This window comes from Leptosomus discolor, chromosome 7 (assembly GCF_034619465.1).
Source record: "Leptosomus discolor isolate bLepDis1 chromosome 7, bLepDis1.hap2, whole genome shotgun sequence".
Lineage (NCBI taxonomy): Eukaryota > Metazoa > Chordata > Aves > Leptosomiformes > Leptosomidae > Leptosomus > Leptosomus discolor.
In genome coordinates this window covers 25,322,525-25,349,499 of record NC_141397.1, presented here as the reverse complement: position 1 = coordinate 25,349,499, position 26,975 = coordinate 25,322,525, and positions in this window count along the sequence as shown.

Below are 26,975 nucleotides of genomic sequence, written 5' to 3'. Positions count from 1 at the left end.
TCCCACCCCTGTAACCATGGGACTGCTCACCTAGGTTTCTCCAAGCTCGCTCATGTTTTGGGAGGATAGCATGTGATGATGTAGATTTTTTCCATCATGATCAGCAGCCCAAAAAGTCACAGCTTTTTAAATCTGACTACGCTACTGTTCACTGAAGAACCCCCAAGGTTTCTAAGGCACCTTTGGAGAATAGCTGCCCAGGACACATAAAATTGACCAGATGCCTGCAGAATATACCAGGCTTACTGTGTACACCCTGAACAAGTTGCTTGTACTCCAGCATCCAGGAATCAAGAAGCATTGCCTGGATTTGCTACTCGAGCATGGTATCAACGGTACAAAGTTCCCCAAAACCACTGGATTGACTGTGGATCAGGTACGACACAGTGTGTTATATATAATTCTCACTAGAAAATCTCACCTGAGATCATTGTTTCTTTACTAATGGTGAAGAGGAGGAATATGTGAAGATTAGAGTCATCTGATTGCTCATTCCTTCCTCTCACACCAAAGACAGACAAGTGAATAAGTGTCTTGCTGTTGCAGTTTCCACCCACAGCACTTGATAAGCCAGCAAATTTCTCCCATCAGACCAAACATCCAGGCTTCCTCCATTGCTGCTAGGAGCCGAGGGCTGGTCACAGGCCCCCGTGCAGACTTTGCTGCACAGACCACCTCCAAGAGTACAGGAAGCTAGGGCAGGTAACTGACCCATTTGTTACAAATGGCTTAAGGTTCCCCTTGCCCTTTGAAAAATAAAAACCTTCTCTCTACCACCAAGTGTCCTGCCTTCCTAGATAGCTATAAGGCTTATCACATCTAAAACACGAACCTCTGAAGCTGATAAGGGAATACTGTTGATTTCAACGGGGCTTGGAGCAGGAGCATTGAAGGACAGGGAGAAATCTAAGACAGCATATTAAGGAGGTATTGTGCAGGCCAGCAGTGGCCCTTCTCAGTCCTTTTGGTCTTCCTGATGAACAAAAGATAGACAAGATATACTAAAACCCTATCTTAACTTTGGTTGTTCTCTGCATTTTTACTTCCTTCTTCTCTCATGGTGTATTTTTGTTACTGTATTTTCCCTTGATCCTCCAAGTGCAACAAAACAATATGTGAAACACCAACAAACACAAAGACCAAAAAAAAGAAATCCCACACTGAATGAGTTAATATGGTGCCAGAAGCTGCACTTATGCATGGTTGGTCTGCGAAGAAGAAAACTGCTGCCTTATAAGAGTGAGAAAATACATTTTAAGATGTCCCTTTCTCACTCTCCAGATTTGTATTCTCCAGCTACACATGCAGAAAAGTTTAGAAGAAATGCCTACATTTGAAGACAGCTGGCTAAAGCCTCCAGAGGTGAACATCTTATACGAGACATATTTACATATGAAAAAGCAATACTGGCAAACAGCTATCGCCCTACACTAAAAGCAAACTCTGAGTTCAGCACAACTTAAAACCATCAGAAATTCTGATTTAAGAAATAAGCCAATGAATTAAAACTTGATCCAAAGCATACTGAAATTGATAACAAGGCCTATGTACACTGCACTGGTCTTTCAATTAAGCCCTGTTGGAATTTGTTTCCAGAGAACAGATTTTTCTCTCCATGGTCCACTGCAGCTGTCTGTAGCTGCAACTGTGCAACACTCCAGACTTTTGTCTTACGGAAATCTATACTAACCTCCAATTTAAAATTATCTTGTCCCCAGTTTCTACCCTGTATCCTAGATCACATTCAATGCACAACAAACATCTTCCAGAACTTGTAAGCTTAGCAAAGCTGAATTCCAGAAAACCATTCTCTAAACTAGACAATACCTTCTGTGTCCCCCTACGTAAGGGCATGTATCAAAATTTAATAGTAAATACCTGGCATATCACTGAGTGCATACACACTGTCTCCTCTAAGCAAGTTCTAGACTTCTCAAGTTTATTGGGAATCTTCATCCCCCTCTGTAGTAGCTAGCTTCACCTCAATTCAGGCTGTTAAACTCATGCTACCTCCAGATTCTCCCATTCTCTCAGAACCTACTTCCTACTGTGCTTCTACAATAAATCGTCCCAGCTTCTTCCCTGAGCTCCCACTGCATTTTCTCTGCAAGTAGTCAAATGAGTTTATTCACATCTTAGCAGCCTTCCCCTTGGTTTGTGCACGTTAGCAGAGAGCCTGCAACACCATGTTGGCACTAAGCCAGCTGAGTTCCTCCACTTCCAGGAGCTGCTGCCAAGTTGCACAAGGGAAGTGGCAATGCTTGCGAGTCGTGCTAGCTACAAGAGCTAGGGAAGACTTTGAATAAATTTGGTTTGGAGGTTAGCCTGAAGGGAGGGCAGTATTTTGATTTCTGAACGGTTGTACAGTTCTGAGATTCAATCTTCATGAGAAGAAAACCTGAGCCAAAGTATTTCTAAGTGAATGAGATCTATTCACACTAACATCAGCCCCCCCTGCACATGTCTATCTCCCTTAGAGATCGTGCTTCAAGGCTCAGTTCTGCTCAAAGTGGGGAAGGCTAAGTGCAATCCGCTACCGTGGACAGCAGATTTCCTTTCTCTCTGGACTTGTAAAACTTACTTGATTTTATAATGTGGTTGACTGACAGCTTTGGGTTTAGGAGGTTCCCCTGTAACGCAGGAGATTTAGATTCTTCTCTGCTTTGACTAATTGAAACAGAATCTCTCCTACTTGAATTGCTTGAGAATTTCTGGGCCCCAATGGTTTCATTTTTTTGTTTAAATAAGAATGACCAGCCACATTGTTTTAGTCTCTTTAACCAAGTGGCTAACACTGAACAGGAATAAAGCAAGTCATCCTTAAGGAGACAGCTTATGCTTGCATCAATTCTGATAAGAAAAGCCACATATTTGTGCAAACATTCATTCCCAAAATATACATGCAGAATAAAATTGTTCACCCAAGCTACTACTGATAGCGAATGAACAATGAAGAGCACGTCGGTCAAGTATTGAAAATGGGACTATGCGAAGCGGTCATTATCTGTCCTGGGATAAAGCTGATAGAGCTGCCTAGAGAATAACTCTCAAAGACAGACAGCTTAAGCATCCCATTTTGCAGTACTGCCTCAGTACTAGTTGTGACGTTATCCTCTAAACCCTAGCAGTAATCTGTAACCCAGGTAATTAAGCCTGCCTGAGAACAACTGTATTTTCTCTTTTACTGGTTCTGCTGCATGCTTCACTTGTTACAGCCCATTTTAACAGCCCATTTTAACAAGTCCATTCAGCTGCATTTGGCCTTTTGAGGTGTCAGATTTATTTTAATTCTGGCTACTAGACATTGCTCAAGATCATACATTATGGACAGTACCTTGCTGTCATCTAAGCCACCGCTGTAGTGGTGACTATTTTGTAATGTGAAAGCCCAGCTGTCTACTGCTACGTGGTAAGTACTAAAAACGGTACATTGCAATCCAAGCTACTCTAACATTATAGCCAAAAGAGGATTACAAATGGGATGGCTGCTCTAAGGAAAGGCTATATACAGTTGCACATATGCACTCCAGTGATTCTTATCATGGGAGGGGAGAACGGCATTTTCACTTTTTAAGAAAAATTTCTCTCCAGGGTGCACTACTGCTACTTTGCTGCCAATTACTGCTTCCTGGCAATGAATGGAGAGCATATGCTCATAGGCCATGACATTTGATTAACAACTCTAATACAGAGTCACCTGAGGAAGGAGCAGTGTCATTAACATGAGCAAAAAAGAATCAATAGCTTAGGCAATGTCTCTCCACAACATTTTCTGGGAAAGCGAGGGAAGGAAGTGAAATAAAATAGAAAGGAATTAGAGGAGGAGAATAATGAGCATAGCTGTCTTTAGATAGCTCCCCAGAGAAGTGGCAATTGACAGCTTTTGTTTGGACGGGGCTGTTCCCTTCCCCCATGCAATAGCTTCTATCAAGTTGTATATCACTGAAGTGGACTGAATCACTGCAAAGAGGAAGAGGATATTCACAGACAAGCCTAGGGACATCTGAACAGAAACATTTGTAGGTTCAGACAAGTCCATAAATGCAATTCTACTCATGGGAGATACTGAGAACATCATGATAGTCTTGGAGGGGCTGATGTATGGTCCTGCTGCTAGCTCATGACCTGCTCTTTCTAGTAGTTTAACAACTCAGCTTCAACAGCCAAACAAGCTGAAGAAGTAAATAGGAGAAAGAGAATTATCAGCATTTTTATGTAGCAGGCTCTTTATGTAAGAAACGTGCAAGTATGAATGTAGAAGTTTGATTTAGTAGCTGAGTTTGATAAATACAGACCAGAAGACACAATTTTACTAATGTGTGTTTATCCAGCTTTCAATGAAGCCAAATGGTAATCAGACAAAAGGAAGTTCCTAAGGCCAAAAGGGATCCGCAGAACTACAAAAAAGTAATATTTTTTTTTTTTTTTTGAGCTCCAACATTCTCACATTCACTCTGGAATACAACTTATACAGATATTTGGATCAACGTAGCACACTTGCATCACTGTAGTATCTTATTTTCTACAAGATACAAGAAGCTTGTGTGGGGTTTACAGCCTGAGAAATGACAGATTTCTGAGGGACAAGTTTTTCTCTCTGAGAGTTTTCTAATTATTTGTTGTTATAAATATTATAAGCCTTCAATTTAAACTCAGACCTTCCACCTGAACATGCTGTGCTTTTACCTCCAAATTGCTTATCATTTCAGAAAGTAAATGGCCAAGGGAAAAGAGGAAAGGTCATAAAATCATTGTTTAATTCCCAGCTTTTTGCTCTCACAGTTCCATTCCATAGACAAACCATGGATAACAAATGCAACATCAACCTGAACATTTAATGCTTCCCAAATATAAAAATGCCATATACAGTCATTCAAGGGCACATAAAAGACTGAAGAGCCTCACAAAAAGCCTGCCTAACAGCAAGGGAAAACAAAGCCAACGTCAAAGAGTTGAACTGAGAAAGAAAAATTCTTCAAAGGAGCATAACCCAGATACCGTAACAGAAATAAGGCCAGAACAAAACTCAAGGTTTGCATTTTTGCCCTTCTGGCTTGGATGGGAGGTTTGAAGAAGGTAGTTCTAAGGCATCCAAGATTTAGGACCAAACCTCATGAGAGCAACAATCTTTCTCCTCCCTGAACACTGCCTGAGGACTTGCTCATCAAGACGTTTATGTAATCTCCTTCCTCTGCATTCATGTCCCAATTGTACCCAATTCTAGAGACTGGAAAAGAAAAAAATCTGATGGTACAATTTGATTGTGTCAATACGATCTTCTTAGAAATACATGCAATAAAATCATTACAGATTACAAAATAAATGTCAGCTGGTTAGTGTGACACAAGGGCACTTAAGAAGTAGCTCCAACTGCCAAACTCCTGTTATTGTCTTCCAAAAAAAAATTAACTGAAGAAAAACAGGCCAGAAAGAATCATAAGGTTTGTAGTCTGGTTGTGAAATGTACGTGGGGGCAAGATGAGTGTAAGGACAGAGTTACAGTACTGACCTGAATTCAGGAGAACATAAAGCATAGGAAGCAAGGCAGCATGAAAAGCTCTCTTGGTGCAGCTCTTCAAAATGGAATCACTCAATGCCAGAAAGCAGAACTGAGGCAGGGAACCTGGTGGGAAGCCCTGCCAAGATACTCCTGGCCTCATTAATGGGAGGGGGATCAGGCACTGGGTGCACTATAATTTGGGGAGCTATAAAATACCCTTTATTTTGAAGATATATGTGTTACAGACAGGTCTTTCAAATTAGGCAGTCACAAACACAAGCACAGAAAATATTCTAAGTGGAAGACAAGAGGAAAAAATCTGAAGTGCGAGGACCTGGTCTACCCCACTACATCATCCCCTGAGACTGTGTTGGAAGATCTTTGGTGCAGTATTTCTATGGCCTGTGCAACCCCTATTAAACAGTTTTATTCTTTTATAGATGCCTCCTTGCAGAACAAAAAAAAAGTGTAACCAACTTGAACTGCAGGATCTTCTCATAAGCAACGTAATGCACATCTCACCTCACTTTACTACTGCTATTCCCATGGACGTACAGTGATGAAGGTATCTCAGAGACAGGCCATCTACCAGAATACCATAATGACAGGAATTTTGTAAAATGTCACAGACTATCCAGAACAGCCAGGAATAGTAAATATTTTTGCCTTGTTTTGTTCTATTAAGTGATGCATTTATTTCCAAAAGCTGTAGTGGCGTAGCTGTCCATGTGTGCTAACAGCGAGGCAATCCTCTCAGGCATTCAGCCAGCGCATGGGGATTTTACCTGTCAATGAAAAATACTTATCATGCTATATAATGCATCAAAGATTTAGTGCACTCTTTATTTCACTCTAGGATGACATAATAGGATTTTTTTTTTTTCAAAGCAGACAGAAACACTGAGGTTAATGGTTGATCTGTAAATAGACCCTGTAAACACTCACAATATTTAGCCCTTTAAAATGAGATCCAGCTAATGATATGTTCAGAGGCATGAAGTTAATTGTTTTCACTGACCAAAAATGCAGAAACTGCCATTATTTCCTGCAAATGGCTTTTATACTTCAGATACAAACTCAGTGTCAAATAGACTACGATTTATTTCAGACACACTGTACGTTCGCCTCAACACTATCCTGCCACAAAATAAAGCCCCTCAACAGGAGGAGAAAGTAACTAGAAAGGATGTACACTGATGGCTTCCTGCCCTTGACAGGGAGCCGTAGAGGTAACAACCCTCATCAAAAAGTGATTGTGGTTGTAGGGTAATGGAAAAAAAATTGGCCAAAACTAAACTAATTTCTCCAATTTTCCAACTATACGGTCTCCTTCACAAATGCCAAAGTTAGAGGTTTTGTTTCATTTACCCGTTTTCCATCTTATGTGAGAGAAAATTCACGAGGCTTGTGAGACTTTAATAATAAGTTAATTAAGATGAAAAATAAGACTGAAAAGCTTTGCAGACTCAGTTGAGACTGTCTTTCTATCTTCAGCTTATCTAACCATCTTTGTCCAAGCAGCTGAACTAAAATTTTCCTGGGATCAGTTATTTCACTGTTTAGGTCAAAAGATACAGCAGCTACTATTTTATTGTTTCCCTTCCTCCCTCTCTATTCACTTAGGGCTCAATACAGACTTATGATGCTGGAACCACAAAGAAAACATCAAAACAAAATCGATTCGATGTTTTTTGAACCTAAAAGACTGAAGTCTCATGTAACTTCAAAGCTGATTCATGTTAAAGCAGGATAAAACTACAGCCCTCAAAGCTAGAGTAAAATACCAAACATATTAAAGTTTGAGTGTTTATAGAGTCAGATTAAACAGGCTCATCTTCCATACAAGTTGCTGAACCACATATTTCTGTGAGGGCAGGTTGGAGGCCTTCAGATCTAACAGAGACTTGCTAGGCAGTGACTGATTTCTGATATAAGTGAAAAAAATTATCAGCAGTGGCGAAACAAAAACAAACATAAACCCCCCAAAGCTCTACTTCATAAAACACTCAGAACTAGCTAGTGGTGTAAAGAAAAAACGAGGTTTTCAATCCAAACTGGACATCAAGAATCTAGGCTCTATTCAAAGGACAAAAAACTGAAGCACAAAAATTTTTTACTCAAAGAATTCCTATACATTCCTGATCAAGAGACAGTGAACACCATTCCTAAGAAAAATCACCAGTATTTAAAATCATTCGAAGTTAAATGTTCTGTGGAACTCTGTTATCAAATTTCTCCCTCCTCCTCTTTATGCTGACACTTTTCTCCTGGCCCTCCCTGCCTTCCTACAAAATACATTTAAAGCCACTACAGATTCTGGCCTCTAAGACATCTAACTTTATCCTAACCAGACAGTCTATCTCAGAATACATTTAAAATAATCTAACAACTAAATTGCAGTAATAGTCATTTGGAAGTTGCAGCATGCCAACAGTCATTACACAGAAGGCCTTGATACTGTACAGTTTTCTAGTTTTAAGAGACATAGGAGATAATTGGCTCTATCTAGCGTAGGCTGAGATATGCTAGACATCTAGCATCAACAACTTTACTTATGTTTCAGAGTTCATTAAATCCGTGAGGTAGTTATTACCTGACTATGCTTTCCTTTGGCATCTGTGAAGATCTGACTCCAACTTCACATTGATAAAACTTTAGCAAACTTTGCTAAATTTTTATTAATATAAAGCTGGAGTCATTTCTACACAGCACTTTTTTTTACTATAGTAATATAACTTGGAAACCTCCCACTCACTTCTGCTGTCATTTACACCAACGGGCATGAAATGCTAGCCCTTGGGAACATGAGAAAAGCCCGTTATTGGTAGTGTTTCACTCCTACTGTACATAGCCTAAATACAGCCTACCTATCATGACAAGTTAACAAAACTGACTCGATCTCCTGGCCTTGGCTGGGTGATCACTGCAGAACTGGATTAGCCAGGTTAAATTTAGCTATAACTTTCTCACCCCATGCTCTTTTATTATCTTTCCCTTTGCTAGTCTACCATCACTATATGGAAGATAGATAATGTAAGCATCCTTCATCAAACCCAATGCCATCCTTGACTAAAACTACTCCAGAGCGCTGTGTTTTACACGTTAAAGGAGCACGACTGTGAAAACAAAACAAAGCAAAAAAACCCCACAACACTGGAAAAAAACCCCAATGACTTTGGATCACCTTATCCACATTTATTGTGTACTTGTTTTGAAAATATTCCAAAAGGGACATGCTTACTTATGCCAACATTGCCAAATGCTTAATTACACAAATGCTTCCATCTGGAGAAAGAAAAGATTTAGAGGCTGTTTAGCCAAAACAAATTATATTTTAACTCTGAGATATGAATGCATGTGCCTGGGAGGTCTCAGCTGGATAATCCACAGAGCTTTTCAAATGTGGGAGTTCCCACAGCTTCTGAAGTTCACTGATGGGTTGACTGCAGGAGCAATTACCAGAAACAGTGGGCCAAACGTTCCCCAGTTAATTTCCTCTGAAATGTGGCTGTATTCCTGGCAGAAGAGCTTCCACTCCCTTTCATGGGGCTGTTATACTCTCCAAGGAGTTCTGAGTCCACAAATAGAGAACATTTTCATCTTCACAACTGGCCACTGACATGTAGTGTGTTATATTTTAAAGAACCTCTACTTATTTTAGACTATCACACTCCACACAGCCAACAATCATTTGCAGTAACATTCTGACATGTATTATGTAGACAGAATTCTTCTTAGTTTAGATATTTCTAGCACCAAGTTTAGGTAAAATGCTAAGCATTTCTTCTGAAATATTTCAAAACAAGTACAAGAGTTCACAGAACTAAAAAAAGAAATCTGCTCCAGAATGTTACAATATTTAGGCATCAGGCATATTGCAGCTAACTATATATGTTTTTGATGCAAAGCATACTTGAACGAGAGGAAAGATTTACAGCACTGTTCATCCCGAAAGATCCTCCTCTCAAAACCAGTATACAATGAAAAAGCGTTACCCTCTCCTTTGTACATGTAGGGAAGTCAAGGCACAAACATATATGCAACATAAAATATACAATATATGCCAGTAGCAGATTCAAAAACAGAATGCAGGTTTCCTGATAACCATTTTTGTGATATTTAGTGTAAAAACAAAACAAAACAACAAACCCCACAAAAAAACAGAACACCAAATAAAAAACAACCCAGAAGCGTGCATCTGGTTAGAGATCAGAAACACAAAATTTATAGCTGGCGTAAAACAGTGTCCTTGAAATGAGACACACCAGTTCACCCAGCGGATCCCTCATCCGGATCATACTGCTTTTAGGGGCAGTACTGGAAGGATGACACCCAAGTTGACATCTCCAGTTGAGGATCTGACCAGCATGTGTGTTTAAGTAGTAAAGAAACAGAGCCAGAGGAGAGGAAAAGAGTCAGTGAATACAAATGCCATGGTAATATGGCAGTATGGACTGCTAGGAAGAGCATATTTTCATGAATTTGAGATGAACACATAGTATCATTCTTACATTAGCCTGGGTCATTGCAAAGGAGCCACACAACCTTTAGACTTTAGCATCAGATATTGTGTCTCTGCCACTCATTTTTATTTTAACAACTTGATTTTTTTTTTTTAATTGTCCAGTTCATTCCATCTTTTGAAGTCTTTGTTACTATGGAAACAATTACAATGCAGGTCTACAAATAGCCTAGTGATACCTCGAAGTGGAAAAAAAATACTAAGGAAAGAGTTATGCCACCTCAACAGTTGGAAATGACCATCAGCTGAGCACAGCAGAGCCTTCTGCTGGAGAAGGACTTTCATGGAATTTGATATGTGCTACCTTGTGTGCTACTCACTAACATTCTATTTGCCCTGGACTGTCCTATGAGATTCAAGAAATGGCTCAGGTCCACGCTATAAAATTTCCTTTACCTTCAGAATAAGGTAGCTACATACATGCCTATTAACAATGGTGTCCAGACCACGTGACCTCCAAAAAAAATGCACTGGACCTTTTTGAGAAATAACAGTTGACCCAGGACATACCAGGGCCATTCTAACAGTTCAGCTAAAGAGTGGGTCGTACCTTGGAACACAGCATTGTCTATTTGCTTTAGTGTAGACACAGTTATAGGGCAGAGCTATCCCAATAAGCACCCTGAAAAGAGTGCACATTTCAGAACTAGCCTCTAATTGCACTGCTTTAGTGCTAGCCCACTCAATGTCTCTGTCCTGGACTGCTCCAGCCACCTACCTCCAAAACTAATCCACTACGGAAAGAGCTAGCTTTAAATTCTGCAGATGTGATCCAGTCAATTCACATGATTTTGGGGCTAGGGATTTATATGTGGCCCTCCTTCCTTCAGCAAAGTAGATACAGCCATGCCTTTTATGTCACAGGAGCCATCAGAACTACTGTGAATACAAGTACTTAGCTTGGCACACAAAACCAGCGGCCTAGATCCTGAGGAACAGTAACCATTGAAAAATCTGGCCACCTACACAAATTCAAACCCATTTCCTAAATGAACCTGAGGTGCATCCCAGGCCACAGGCTTAAACAGGACATTAGAAAGGTATTTGCAAGAAAAGCTGGTCTTGATCAGTAGCGGTGAGATCCTACTGCAGCTATGGAGAGCAAAAGGATAAGTTAAATGGACGAAACCCTGTGGTAATACTCTAGTACATCTACTATATAGTTGCTCTACTTCAATTAGAAGATACTACTAGATGCTATGTGGCTATCAAATCAAATTCTTTTTAGAAGAACAGAAAAGACAGCATTTATTCACTGTCTGTTGGTTATTTCAGAGTGTTTTTAGATATGTGGTCTGTACTTTTTGATTTGTAATATGTAGAACGATGCTTAGGAAGACAAATGTATTAAATTCTGTTTTCCCTCCATCCTAGTATTTTTTCACCAGTACGACTTCCAGCATTAGAACAAAAATTTTATTCAAGATGCTTTTCTGCACAGAAACACTTTATTGCATTTCAGATCTATCTGTTCAAGGACAATGAATTTTAAGGTATATTTATTATCTTTCAGTATATATGCCACTTTTCTTGAAGTTTTTCTTCACCGTTACAAATTTCTAGTCAGGAAGAAATCCCCTGAGCTTTCCTGCAATACTTTAATATACTGAATCTTATTAACTAGTGACTGTTTTTCTCCCAGGAAAAGAACTGATTTATTAGATCCCCTTTGACTTCACTGTGAATTTGGACTGAACAAGAACTGTATATATGAGTGCGAGATGCTGGTAAAATATGGAAACACTACAGAAGTCACTACCTCTGTGACTTTGAGATCCAAGTGAAATTCTCCATCAGAATAGAGTAACTTTTGGTTTAATTGATTACATTATGTGTTCAACTGTCCAAATATGGAAACCATGCCTGGACAGTGGACAGAAGCAATTCCAGCATGCCTCTCAAAAAATGCAAACATGCACTGAAGGAGATGGGTGCTCTTCACATAATTCATTTTTTTGCAGTAAGAGAGGAAGGAACAACTCTGGAAAAAAGTTTGAGGAATCAGAGCTTGACATACAGGCTGAATTCTTCACTGCTCATAAGGGTCCAGCCATGGTGCTCCATGGAGTCTGTGTTTTATGATTCTCCATCAAAGCCCCAGTGGATTTATTGCCACACGTACGAACATTAGAGACATACACGCTTTCCTCATTGCACAGCCACAGCAACTAATACTTGCTTTGGAAATAGTTCTAATAGAGACAGATCCATCTTATTGAGGGTGAGATATCAGTGTCAGAACTTTACAGAGAACATAACGCAGAAAGACCTAGAAAGCTCAATCAGTCCCACCGAAGTCTGTTCTGGTAGGGGAGCTATGCATCTTTCAGTATTGGTTCATACTTATCAAAGCAACTTTCTGTGATTAGATTCCATATAAAATTGGATGATCCTGATTTTATTTCAAAGTGAATGGAAATGTAACAATTATGGAAAAAGTCAAATTTGCACATTTACATATTTCATGTAATCAGGAGAAGTGGAGGCATAAACTGAAGCAGTGAGTGGTATCACAGACTGTGTATGACTTGTATTATTCTTGTGTGACTTTTTAGTACACTTTCTCAGAATTAAGTTAAAAGTCATGAAATGAGTGCAATGAACTTTGTCCGTAGGAAACATTTCTGCATGGAAATATATATTTGGCTTGAGAAGCAATGCTCAGGTAACACTTTTGATATAGAAGTCCTCTAACACCATCTATCCCCTTCCCATAGACTATAGCAGGTGCCTGAATGACCAGGTTAGGTTAGATACCTAGCCTTTTTTTGGGTAAAATTGAGATGAATCTCATTTAAGAGGACTGTCCCAGAAGGCATCACAAATTTTAGATTCAATTTAGAAGCCCAAAATTGGCAGGCAAGACCCAAGCAATAAGGAGACAGAAAGCCTGAGTGGTTTTAAAAGCTGAAAAAAAACCCTTCTTGAAAAACAAACTGATTTAGAAACTAAGTTATTGTGTGAAAATAAACAGAAACCTTACTCCAGCCTTCTTATTAAATTATGTTTTCTGGACACACACATTGACATGAGCAAGTGTGAAATCAAAGAACAAGAGGAAGCATGGAAAACAGGTCTGGAAGGGTCCTTGAGAGGACATCTAATTTATCTCTTGCTTCAGAAAAGGATCATATCTTGTCTTAAACGTAGGTCGTGCTTGTCAGACAATGGTTCTGCTTTTAATACCTTCAGTACAGGAATTCCCATAGCCTCTCTAGGCAAGCTGTCCCTGTGCTTCCCTCATTATCTTGAACACTAGAAAGATTTTAATACTATCAAATCTGAATCTTACTTTTCATCTCTTTGATCATCTGAATACTGTATTCTCTCCTCTTTTGCAACACCTTTGTATGTGTTTAAGGAGTGCTGTTGTGTGTTTCTTTAATCGTTCTTCCTTTGGAAGAAACCACCCTAGTTCTGTCAATCAGTTCTTGATTGTCAGACTGGGAAACAAGGTTTTGCTCTTGAAGCTCTCCAGTATATGCTACAGTTTGCTGCAAATGCATGTTCCTCCAATTAAGGGAATTTCATCTGAAACAAATTGCTATTCAAATAACCTATTAAGATTATTTTGTGCTATCAACTCTGAAGTATTCACCACTGATTAAAGTGACCTTTTCCATGAAGAGGAATGGAAATGCAGAGTGCTTCAAAGTCAATGAAACAATAATAGGTCTCATTTATCTCTTACTTTGACTGGCTTGGAATTCCGGTAACTTAGAAACACCAAGGAAGAAAACAGCTCAGCACGATCGTATAGGGACACAGTCAAAAGAGGAAGGCAGCTAAAGCTCACGTAATGACACAGTCACTTTGTTGACTAGATATAAATGTTCCTCAACTCTTACTTGAAAATTTTAACAACTAGGTAAAAAGGCACTGTTATACAAATCTGCAGTGGACTATTAAATTGTGAAAACAGAAATTATAATAACAGGTTTTCAAAAGCCAGAGGGAAGTGGTTTTCAATTTCTAATTGTTATCAAAGATAAACCATCTGAAACAATTCTGCCCTCTCCGCTGGCTTGGTTCATATCACTTACGAGTGGGAGGAAAACTAACTGTATCTTTAATATAATTACATCTAGTATAAACAAAAAAATATGAAATCAGATACTCAATTCAGATACATGACAAGAAAATAAATCATGTATGGAATCAATTTGAAATAAGAAAACAATTAGTGAAGCACAGGTTTTAAAATAAGGAATAGAAGGGAGACTCCACACTTTAATGGAAAGAGGCTATTTCAAAACTCATGTAAACAAAGTTCAAAACATTGTGCTCGAGTCCCACAATCTGTAAAAAAATGGAATCCTCAAATAATTTGGTTAAAGAAAGAAGTGTTTACAGTCATGAATGATTCACCTTTTTCTCACTAATCAAATCACAGGAGCTGTAAAGACTTGAATAAATTGTTAAATAAATATTCTAAATAAATTTACTGGCAATGAGATAGTGATTTCCCATAAGAAAGCAAGCAATAGGAGAAAGTAGATCTGATTTCCCTGGGATCCTTAATAAGTCGTCCAGGTTAAATGTGTTTACCATTTAACAAATCACTGCATTTCCAAAATTAAAGCAATTACCGCTAATTAATATGCATAACAGGCTTATTTAACTGTAAAAACTTCATACATAGATCCAACAAAAAACTCACTGTAGTAAATAAGATTCCACAGTCATCAATTGTTTTTCTCCAAGTCTAGAACATGTTTCAGGTTTGTATCTGGAAGACAAATACTCTTCTCTTTCCTTTCCCATAAGATATATTGAGATTTCAGAAATTCTTGTTTCACATTTGACCTGTTCATGATCAAGTTTTAGGCCTGGCTTTAGAAAGCTATCTTCCTCCCTCAAACTGAGATCATCTCCTTAAATATCTCAAACTGACATGTCCTCAGAAGAAAAAGTTTCTTATTCTCCAAATCAGCATCTAACTGACCAGTACTAACAAATCAGTAACTTTTTCAGAGTCCCTGTCAATATTCACTCTACCAGGTGGAGACTCAGACCCCCATCCTACAATTGCAATCTTTCAGATGCACCATTTTGAGGTCCTGTAGCGGTCCACATCAAGAAAGAAGTTTGTTACTTAAACACAGGATCAGGACCCCAGTCACTGAGAACAAAATGAAAATGAGTTAAATATTTCAACTAATCTTTTAATTAGCTTTGAAAAGCTTTAGATCTGTAGCAACGATGATTTCCTTATATCGAGTTTGATCAGAAACATAAATGCCTGCCACAGAACAACAGATAAGTTGTTTGGAGGGGACCTCTGGCAACTATCTTGTCCAGCCTCCTGCTATAAGTGAGACTGCTGCCAACACCAAACCAGGTCAGCTGTGGCTTTTCCTAGCCAAGTCATGAAAATTTGCAAGGATGGAGTTTTCACTACATCCCAGTAACAGTTTCCTACATTGTGTCAAATTCCTAGTAGAAAGCTTTTCCTAATATCCAGTCTGAACTTGCCAAGCTTTAATTTGCAGCTACTGCCTCATGCTACACTATCTTACACGGCTGTTCAGCTCTGTCATTTTTTAGCTCCCCATCAGCAGTTGTGGCTGCTACGAGACTGCTCCTTACTCTCCTCTTTGCCTGACTAAACCAGCCCAGCTCCCTCTCTCGTTCTCTCCCTTGGTGTTTTTGTCCTGGCAGCACTCTGGTGGATCCACTTCAGTTTCTCAGCAGCCATCCTGAAATGGGGAGTGCCAAAACAGGACACAGTAATCCTGGGGTGGCCTCACCATCACTAAGAAAGTAGGATTGATAATTCCTCTTGTTTTGATATCCATGCTCCTCCTAATACAGCCAAGCATACGGTTTGCCTTATTCATGTTGAGAGCACAGTGCTGGCTCCTGTCCAATCAAGCATCCACTGTAACACACACAGGTTCTTTTCAGCAGGTTTCTTAGTCCATCGGTTCCTTGCCTGTACCAATCAGTGTTGGGTTTTTGCGGTTTGGGTTTGTTTGGTTTTGTTTTGTTTTTTTTTTTTTTTTCTTTTTTGTCTTTTTTTCCAAACCCAAGCCTGTTAATTGGACCCTATAAGAGTCACTATCTGGACAAAAAAGACACTGAATTGCTATTGTCTTTATGATCCATATAGAGTTCATGCAACACGATGATAAAGCATATTACATCTCTGATATGTTGATATCATACTTACACACACTGATTACGTTATATTGCTGTCCTAAAATAACATAATTCCCTCCCAGAGCATGAACATTATGAGACAAGATGAGATGCTGGAAGCCTGATCCTGCAGTCCTTATTTAGTTTTCAGGCTTCTAGTTGAGGTCTTGTCATTAGCTGGCACAGATAAAAAGTCTAAATGTACTTGCTTAAAATGTATTCAGCGCAGGAAAGAGTAGAGAGGTTGAAATCCCATAGATTTCAGATTAACTTTTCCTCTATTTCCACCTTTTCTTTTAAAGTGTGCCCAGGCAGGTCAAGGTATAGAGCCTAAACATTAGCAGCTTTCCAAAGTTACTCAGAGAGTGTGCTGGTTAAACATCTCCCATTTCCTGTCCTGTCCTTGTCCCACAAGTCACTGAAGTGGAGAAAAAATTTTTTTCACAATTCTGCTACCTCTGGAAAATAGTAATTTCATATTCTTAGCAAGAAAACATTTCAAATATTGACTTGTGCGTTTTTCTGTCCATAGGGATGATTTAAAGCTGCTTAATCACATCTTGTGTGTCTGAATCCAGGCTTTCAAATAAATGATATATGTGGATAGCTAGTACTGTTATTCCTTAATAAGCAGTAAAAGACTAGGATCAAAGTGCCTATATGGATAAACATGAGCTAGCACCTATATAAGGGATCAAGCTTTTAAAAAAGCAGTAGGATACAACACTTTGAAGAACTGTTCCAAACAGCTATAATTTTTTAATTCATGTTTTCAATTTTACTTTGGAAGAATGCAAATTTCCTTCAACTATTTTAGTTACAAATAAAACCAAAACATTTTTGTGGAAAAAAATATTTAAAATGCATATTTTGAGTAGGAAATTAACCTACATTGTTTACCTTGCAGAAAAAAAAAAAAAAAAAAAGAAGTGGAAGTTTAAACATTTTCAAGTGAAAAAAAGCTTTGAGTTTTCTATCAGCACTAATGAGAAATGAATCACAGAATGTTAGGAGTTGGGAGGGACTTCGAAAGATCGTCCAGTCCAACTCCCCTGCCAAAGCAGGACCACCTAGAGCAGATCACACAGGAACGTGTTCAGGCAGGTTTTGAATGTGTCCAGAGAAGGAGACTCCACAACCTCCCCGGGCAGCCTGTTCCAGTGCTCTGACACCCTCACAGTGAAAAAGTTTTTCCTTATGTTAACGTGGAACCTCCTATGCTCCAGCTTGCACCCGTTGCCCCTTCTCCTGACATGGGACATCACCGAGAAGAGCAAAAATTTATAAAAATCTCTTTAAAATATTGAACAAGTTAGCGGAGCAGGAGCAGTAAAAGAGATAGGGGTCAACTTTACTTTTCTTTGGAATAATGGAATTAGCGGAAGTTGTAGAAAAAAATTCTTGGAACCTGGACTATGTGTTAGTGTGGTGTAGACATTAGAAGACTAACATATGATTAGACTAGATAATAAAAGTATGCTGTAAAGACCATTACAAAGACTGAGGTAGCATTTCCACTTGGGAAAACATTTTATAGATCTGGCAAGGAGTGCTAAGTACTCCTTTATATCTAGGAGTTTTTAGGAAAATGCACATGGTTGTTAACAGTGCACTGTATTATTGATTGTTGAACATGCCACTATTCAGAAAAGATTTCTCACTCCTGCCACAGAACCTAAATCTGGGTGCTGGAAAAAGGATGCAGGAAGTAATGCATCAAGCTAATAGAGACTCTGAAACTATCCCCAGGTTGTAATAAAGCCCAAAGCAAGGTAAAACCACTCCTTTGAAATGTGATTCTGTAGCTTTTTTCAGAAAGGCAATGCCAGGAAGTGCATAGTATTGGTTGAAGAAGGACCTAGTTCTAATAGAGCATAGGACACGTTGCTCAACACAAGCTCAAAAGCAGAGGAGTAGCTAATATGGTGTCATGGAAATACACCCTAAAACCTGAGGTCATTTCTGAGGTTTTTCTCCCGCCCTGGATAGACAAAGCTGGAGTGAATATCAGGGTTTATGATTTCCACAGAACTTAATTTGATGTATTAGTGTAACCTGGAGTAGGGCATTCTGCCCTCCATTTCCTGCCCAAGGGGCAAACCACAAAATTGCACAGACAGGTTCCTTCTCTTGCCCTACCTCACCAACATCTGATATGCTGGTGCAGATATTTTATACATCAATGATCAAGAAATTCATCAGGAGCCCATTTTGACTGCAGAAAAGATAGTTCTACAGAATCACAAAACTAAGCATCAGAGTATTTTACATCCTTCCAACAATTAACTAGTTAATGAATAGAGGCATTTGAACTGAAAACAAAAATTATGATTTGTCAAGACGTAAAAAACTAAAGCAAAACATTTAATTTTAAATTAATGACAGCACCTTTCTGGGTGGTAGTCAGAAGCAGTAGAAAGCTGGCTTTCCAGTAAATGAAAAGCTCAGGAAGGAATTTAATGAAAGAGGGCCTAAATGAATATTACCACATCAGAACAGCTGAAGATTTGAAGACTAATGTTCTTAACAAGTGATGCCAGAGCATTCCAGCTGTATGCAGCAAGAACAGATTGTTGCAAGGCATATTAATGCCATGAGGGTTGAGTTGCTAGTATTGAAAAATGATGAGTCATTAATGATTTTAGGGTAAAAATAAAAAGACACGAAAGTATGAGTGATAGCAGGGGAAAAAAAAGTAACTTAGAAGTCTCTTCTAATGAAGGAGAAAATTTAAAAATGCAGGTGAACAATACTTGAATCACAGTGAGTGTATGAAAATGTGTATTTTAATGCTTTAGAAAAATGTGAGGGAATGCATCACAGATCTACTAAAAGATGAAGATAATTACAGCAACTGAGTGTGAAAAGCCCTGTTGTGTTATATGGGCACAAGGAGAAGCAGAAGTCTCAAGAGCCATATGTACAAACATTAATTTGCTAACCGCAGTTATGTCACATGATGGCTGCTATTCCCATTCTTAAACAGTTAAAATTCAGCTACTACAGCTGTCTATAAATAATAGTCCCTCAAATTCCATTAATTATGGACCTCATATGGTGGTGAAATCCAAGCTGGACAAAAGCTAGATCATTACATGACAAATGTCAAAGAACCACAACACAAAAATAATTATAAATTCATGGGTTTTATCTGCTGGAAAACAGAGAAGTGCTCAGTTTAAGTGTTCTAAAATCAAACTTAGTTTTCAGTTTTTCATCAAAAACATGGGCTATTTCATAACAAAGGGGCATTCTGCAGAAAATTCTGTTTAAAGAGGCTATTTTCAGTGAAAACAATTCTCATATTAAAAGGCTTACTCATATGCAAAGTATATACCTTTAGAAATATTTATACATGGTTTTGAAAAGACAGGGATATGTAAGCAAGAGAGATTAAAAAGACCTCTAATATCAAATACTGTTATCCTGCGTAGGTGTCTAAAAATTTTTTGACTAGCTAAGCAGCTCGAGCTCATGGGATACTTCATGGTTACATAAGCAAGAAATCATTCTTACAGCTTCTCTATTTAATCCTTTCTGTATTTTTCTGTAAGATTTCAAGTGTAGAGGCACAAGGCCTAGTTGCATGCAGTCAGGAGCAAGCTGCCTATCTAATTTCAAAGCTCGCATCCATTGCGGGAAAATTACAAGGACTGACATTAAACAAACTCCGAGGTGAAAATACTTGATCGCAGTGAACAGAACTCCCATTTCTCCAAGTTCATAATAGCATTTATCTTTGTATCATTTATCAATGTATAAGTTTTTATTACTGCTTGATATTTAAGATTTCTTCCCCTTTTGATGGCTTAGACCTTAGAATTAGGAAACCTACAACAGCAAGAGTTTATTCTGTGTTCAAGCCCTCTCAAATTATGCTTGTTGGGTTCTAAAAATAATTTCCGTAAGAACATTATGAGGAAAAAACACAATGGGGGTTTCTTCTTTAGAAATACTTTATCAGATTTAAAGTCTTATCAACATACTGAAAAAAAAATAGCTTATAAAAGCAGACAATAATTAATTTTTAGAAAGGCACATGATGCCCCCCCCCCCCCCCGTTTCAGTCATTTCTTCATTTCTCATAGCTCTCACAGGTGACTTGTTCAGATAGTTTAACCCTATATATAAAGCAATAGGCATCCATTACCATTTTAGGAGGGTTGCTTTATGTGTAAAGCAGCAAGCATCAGTTCTTCAGTGAATTTTTAAACTTGCCTAAATCCAGTCATAATTCACATGACGATAAAGAGCTTCAGAGAGTATCACTCATTCCATTTAGCTTGTCATTATATCTTTTTTCCTCCTTGCTACTCCCTTACATATATAAAACATTACACAGTTGAACTTGATCAACATCTTAGTTTAAATCATTCCTACCCTGTCAAATGGCCTTCATTTGATAGATTGTCATCCCACATTTGTTCATGATGCTTTTTCTGTGCTCCCCTACCCTGTCATATTACTTAGTGAAAATAAACATACTTGAATACCCCTTTCTCTTTTTATGAGCTACAGTTATCAATTTTTTTAAAATGTCTTTTTTATTATTATTGCAAAATAGCAGAAGTATTCAGGGCCTTATCCAATAATCAGTTGCTGCTATGCATGTGAATGCAGGTCAAGGTGATCATTGCAAGCTGCTATTCAGAAAGGAATTAGCTAGCTAAGCTGGTCAGCAGATCTGCTCCTCTTGCCTGAGCCCACCTAGTTATTTGTTACTCACCAGAAGAGAAAGCAGAAAGGATTAAGGACACCTGATTAAAGTGAGTTCTAGAGATGTCGGCTGGGTTAGCTCAGGCTGCTGCTGGTGAGAGCTGTGCCCCTGGTCCCTCCTTCTGGCTAATGGAGAGCAGCAAGGTCATGCAGGTGGCCTTGTCCGCTACCACCAGGCACCCTGCAAGAGCGTATCTCTCTGCATGACAGCATCTCCACTTCCAGCCAACATCAAGTTGACCCAGCTGCTGCACATACCTATGTCGACACTGCAGCCTTCAGATAATACCAGCTGACTGCCCACTTCTTATTTCCCAGCACAGGGTTTGAGGGAAAAGATACCCACGGGACAGTGGAGAGACCTCCGATTCAGAGGCATGTTGTCTGTCTCTGCAAGCGATGAAACACCCATGGGATCATGCTCTAAACACAGCTTAAAACTCAGCTTCTTCATTTTTACCTCTTTAGGCAGAAGGTGATGTGTTTGAAGTTGACCTGTCTACATTTTTAGACATTTCATCAAAATAAATGGAAATAAAGATGCATTGCAGAACATAGTCTCTGATCTGCAATGTCACTGCAAAGAGAAGTGATATGTGAAGCAGTCTAGGTCAGACTGTTCCTGGAGTCAAACCTTATTTCTGCCCAACACGCTGATTTTCTTTCACTTCACAAATGCTCCTTCAGAACAGAATTGGATTTTGACTTCATGCAAATGGCTGCATAAAAAAGCGCATATAGGTATCTCCCATTAGTATCCCACAGATCCATTACACAGTAATAAGTATGCCCAGGTCAGGACTTGATGTCAAGAGCCATTTCTGGAAAATCCTTTCCCTTCCTTTATACCTCCATGTTGTTTCTCCTGGTTAAGAAAATTTATGTGAGCACTGGGGTCTTAGGAGATATCTAGCATGCTGCTAGGAAGAGAAAAGTTTATAATATTCATGAACAAGAAGCTTTACTTCTGCACAAATCTGCCCACCCTGTCATTTTATTTAATGCTTCATTTGTAAGTAAACAAAAAATTAATATTTAAGAAATAAGAACAACAACACAAGCAATTTGATACAAATCCATCTGAAATATTTTCACTGAAACTATTGCATAGCTTCACAAATAAATAAGTAGCTGTCAACCAAGAATAAGCAACTAATTCTCATTTCATTCCACCTTCAAGCCATGCTAGAGTAAGACTTATAAAGAAGCAGCTGATTGCCTAGAGGGCAAAACGACTGTTTCTCATCTTCGACCTTTCTTTATTACCAGGTAGTTTGTTCAATATTAACTCTTTACTATTTAAGAACACTGGAAAGAGCAGACTCTGTGGGACCAAATGAGCTATTTGAATCCTCTTTATGTTGCACTGAGAGATTTTGGGGGAGAAATGAAGAAGAATTTACCCCACTAAGATTTGTACGCACAACATAGGAAAAAAAGTCTACGTAATTTTCCATTGCTAGGAACCTATCACCATGACACCAAGGAAGAGGGGAGGACTACACATTTCATTAGTGTAGTCTTGCATTCTTCATCACACTCCATTAAAAATTAAGAGAAGGAATTATCAGCTTCATAGCAAAATCATCATGCTATGGACGTCCATTATTGGCACTAGAGAGGACTTGTAGTTGAATATAAGTTTTTATGATCATTAAAGGATCAGCTTGTTAAAAACAAGGCAAAAATGGCTGGTCTCAAATTCTAGCAATGCCAGCCACCTCACTACTACAAAACAAAACTTTCAAAAGTATTTATCTTTGTAAGCAGATGAATTTTTCTAAGAAAAGTGGGGGAGAGCTATGATAAAAAGTTGTCTGAAGTGATTTTAGAAAAGGAGGTGGGGAGATGGAGAACAGGAAAAGAACAGCTTAATGTTTCTAACCTTTCCGTAAGTATATAGGAGAAAGGGCTCTCCGGGTGAGTCACTGTGTGGGTGATTGGCAGAGTGCTGCTGAGTGGAAGAACAGCGGGGGCGGAGGGTGATTACGCGAGCTCATTGATGACTACTTACATAAAGAGGAATTACTACACAGCAACCACTGTCTTAGCAGTACTACTGTCTTTCTGGAAAGTTGCACAAAGGCCAGCTGTACACACTACAAGCTTTTACTCCTTAAATTTGTCTGCCACTGGGGTATACTGGGTAAATGTCATGCAGAGGTTTGATTGCTACTGGTAAATTTCTGAGTTTATGCAAGTAAAAAAAATAAACTCTCTCACATCAGACCCCTTTTCCTAGTTTCTTGTATTCTGTGTAATGTCCATCAGTAGAAATGTTCTAGCAGAATTTAGCCATTGTTCATATTAAAGACACCTTTCTAGCGACAATTTTGAAATATGTTTCTTTCTAATGATAAAAAGCCTTGTTCACCCTTCTTTCAAAACTCCAGTGCATTTTGAAAATATTTCTCTTTTTGCAAAACTCTGCTTTCCATTAAGTTTTCTGTAATTCTTTTTCACCTCTGCAGACAAGCAAATCCAGGAATTTTTTTTTTTTTTTTTTTTTTTCTGGAAAGAGTCCCAGTAAATTAACGCCTGTCAATTTGCTTGTTCTTTTCATCCTTCCTCTTCAATCCCAGACAACTGTTTAGCAATTTGATTTGGACCCAGCAGTCACTTCTTATGGAGAGTAAAAGATATTTTCTAAGTTATTTGTTTTGGTAAAAGGTTAGCAAAAATGGGAATTATAGTAGTCCACTATGTAGCTGTGAGAAGATGTTCCTCAGTATATATTAAAAAAATCATGTCATTAATTCCCAAGATATGGGACTATCAGAACACAAACCACAGATCTTTTCTTATTTTATGGATACAAAACACATTCTAATTATTTTCAGAGTAGAACAGGCACTGCAGGGTTTATGTCTATATACTGCAAGCTCAAAGCAAAATATAGACCTAAATATATCAGTGTCATTTTGAAAACCATAAAAGTCTCTTCCTTCTTGCCACATTTTTTTCTTGGTGAATTTATTCATCGCTCATAGAAAAAGAGACCTGTAAAACTAACAGAAAATTGACGATGCTACTAACTGTAGATACTCAGGCAAAATGGTTTCCTAATGTTTAAACAAAGTAGCAACCTGTGGCAATCACATATATTTCTAGAAATAATGCTATCCTCTAGTTCTGGCTGCTCAACTGCTTCCTTGGATAGGGGAGGAAGTCCCAAGGACCATGCCAAATGCTGACCAGGAAGGCAGGTCAAAAGAAATGACAGCTCCTCCATGCGTGCTGATAGAAGTTAAGGGAAGCTGACATAGTTCTCACAGAGATGCCAAATATCACCTGGATGAAAATCATTAGAAATTTTAATCTCTAGGGAAATTCTTACTGAAGATCCAACAAAATATTGCAACAAAGTTTCTAGAAAATCAGAACAGCATCTGCAGCAAGTCAATGAAAGAAACAAGATAAATATAATTTCGGTCTGTGGGCTATGCAAAGCTGTTCTTGGTGCCGAAATCTCCAAGCTGCTCTGAATCTGCCACTGAAAGTCCTTGCCCAGTTCTCCCCAAACTCCACCACCTTCACCCACAAAGTCTTAAATCCCTCCACATTTCCTGTAATCCCTTTGGTCTTCATGGAAGCTCTTTGAAATCCTCCTCAAGGCAGTTTCAAGGAGTTGTACTGGGACACGCACGCAAGTGACTGACAGTGGTACAAATAGTACAAGTCTACATGAGTGAATGCAGTACAAACTTTGGCAGAAAAAAGCCCCATGTTTCATGTTAAAGAGAAGAGTTCTCCCATGCACATATCTGTAAAAAGCAATGAATAAGGAATGGAGAGCTGGACCCTGAGTTATATCATTAGCATTGTTCAACGATAAAGGTAATTTAATTCTTAAACCGCCAAACTTAATCCCACAATTTAATCTACTAAAGAACTAGGATCATTACTGTAAGAGCTTCGTTTCCAGTTAATAGACTTTTTTTTTTTTTTTTTTCAATTAACTTGTACCATCTCATGTAAATATACGGGCTTCATATCTTCCTCATATCCCTATATTTAAAACTCTCTAAATGCCAGAAAGTCAGTCAGCCAATTTTATTTCCATAACTCTTCCATTTGTAGATTTCAAAGCACTATCCACTACCTCAAAAGCTTTATTATTCCTATTTTATATATGATCAAGCTTAAACACTGAGAGTTTAAATGATCTGGCTTGAAATCACACAGTAAGTTGATGGCAGGGTCAGATTTCCCGATCCTTTGTTGACCAGGTTGTACCTCTTCTGAAAATAAGGCATGTGATAATACGATAGTCACACTGATTGGCTATCACACACAAAAATGTGAATGTCTGCTGTTCGCGATGGCAGCCTCTCTAATCTACTCAAACATGTCCCAGGAAAGAAAAATGCTTGCCAGTGCTCTCTATTCCATTACTTGAGTAACAAAAGTATAAAAATAAAAGCTTTTCTTCAATTAGAGAGACACCATCACAGGCACATTTCATAGAAAGCTAAGTGTGCGATTCATTGCATTCTCACTAAGTAGTGTGGAAATGGGAGCCTGTGGAGGACTGCTGGATGTTTGCTGGTAACTTGTGAGGGAAAATAATTAAGAAAATCAGGGTTGAATCTGTTTACACAAGGACCTGGATTGACAACAGAAAAATGTTAAGAGTCTGAAAATGAAGAAATTACTACCCAAGAAAAATGAAATACAACCCTCAATAAAGTAGAGACCTTCCAGGTTTGGTTATAACGTCTGAAAGAGAAAAAAAATATGTAAAAGCCTTTAAAAAAAAAAATGCAGAGGACCTGGTACATACAAACACTACACACTGAAGTCAGCATCCATGATACACATCAAGTTTTGCTTGCTGTTTATGAAGAAGACCTGACTCTCAGGCTGGACAAATTTAAGCCATAGCACACTATTCCGCAGCCTAGACTGGGCTGGGGGAGGGAACTGTCATTTCTTTATTGTGGTTCATCCTGATGTGGGGAGGAGGACTGATGATGGAGTTGGCAGAAGAGAAAGCCCAGTGCTATCTGTAAGCAGCTTGTGTAAAACAAGTTAGTGCTACAACTAGCAGCAGTGCAGGAAGGAGAGGAGTTTCAGAGGCCAAAGCAAGGTTTCACAGCATCTGTCTCGTTGCTGACTTATTCAGATGGGATCCAGTGCTGGAGTTCCATATGCCACCCCCAGGATTTCCCCAAAGATTTGTGCCTCAGGACATCTTCCCCCTCTCTGTCTCTGGGTTGCCAGAACCTTCCTCCAACTTGCTCAGCCTGTGAACTGATTTGTGCCTTCATGGCCCTGTGTGGGGATGAGGGCTACTCTGCTCTATGCCAACGGAAGGCAACACCTTTCCCTTTCTTCCCCTGCCAGAACAGCAGCAGCAGCTTGGATTCACCCCAGCTAGGCATCATTCTTTGGAAACACAAGGCTGCTCCTTATCAAAGGTCTTTGACGGCAGCCCTGGTACCTTTACCTCGTCTCAAATACGTGACCTTGCAAACTTGTCCTCAGAAGACAGGGGGGACCAAATGAGCCGGTCTGATGAGGCACTAAACATGTTAGAGACTAACCTGACAACCTGCCTGGGTCACTGTACAGGAAGTGAGCAGACCCAGGTGGCCCATGGCGGTGCTGACCCTCCTACCAGAGAGGTTTCTCATTCGCTAGAGTATGAAAATGCAGCCTAGGCAGAGCTCTTCACACCAACAATCAGGTCAGGTCCCTGGCAGTTGGGCCAAACTACCCCTTGCAGGTAGGCTGCCCACCTTATCTTGTCCGAGCTCTATGAAATAGGAGCTGTATATCTATAACCACATCTTTCATCTATGTTGCCAAGTGAGTTTATTTAAAAAAAAACCCACCACCACCACCATCACTTTGGGTTTCATATGCTTAACAGTGCATAGAGCAACAGAAGGATGGAAAAAATGTATTGGACAATACAAGAAAGAGGTAAAACATGGAAAGATGAAAGATAAATGAAACATCCTGTCAGAAAGTGCCAAAATGTTGTTTTCATTGTTTTTACAATTTAAATACCAAATATTAGGAAAGTTATTGGGAAAGAAAGATAATGAACTTTTTCAAAAGCAAAGGCCATTTCCAATAATTTCAGCAAAT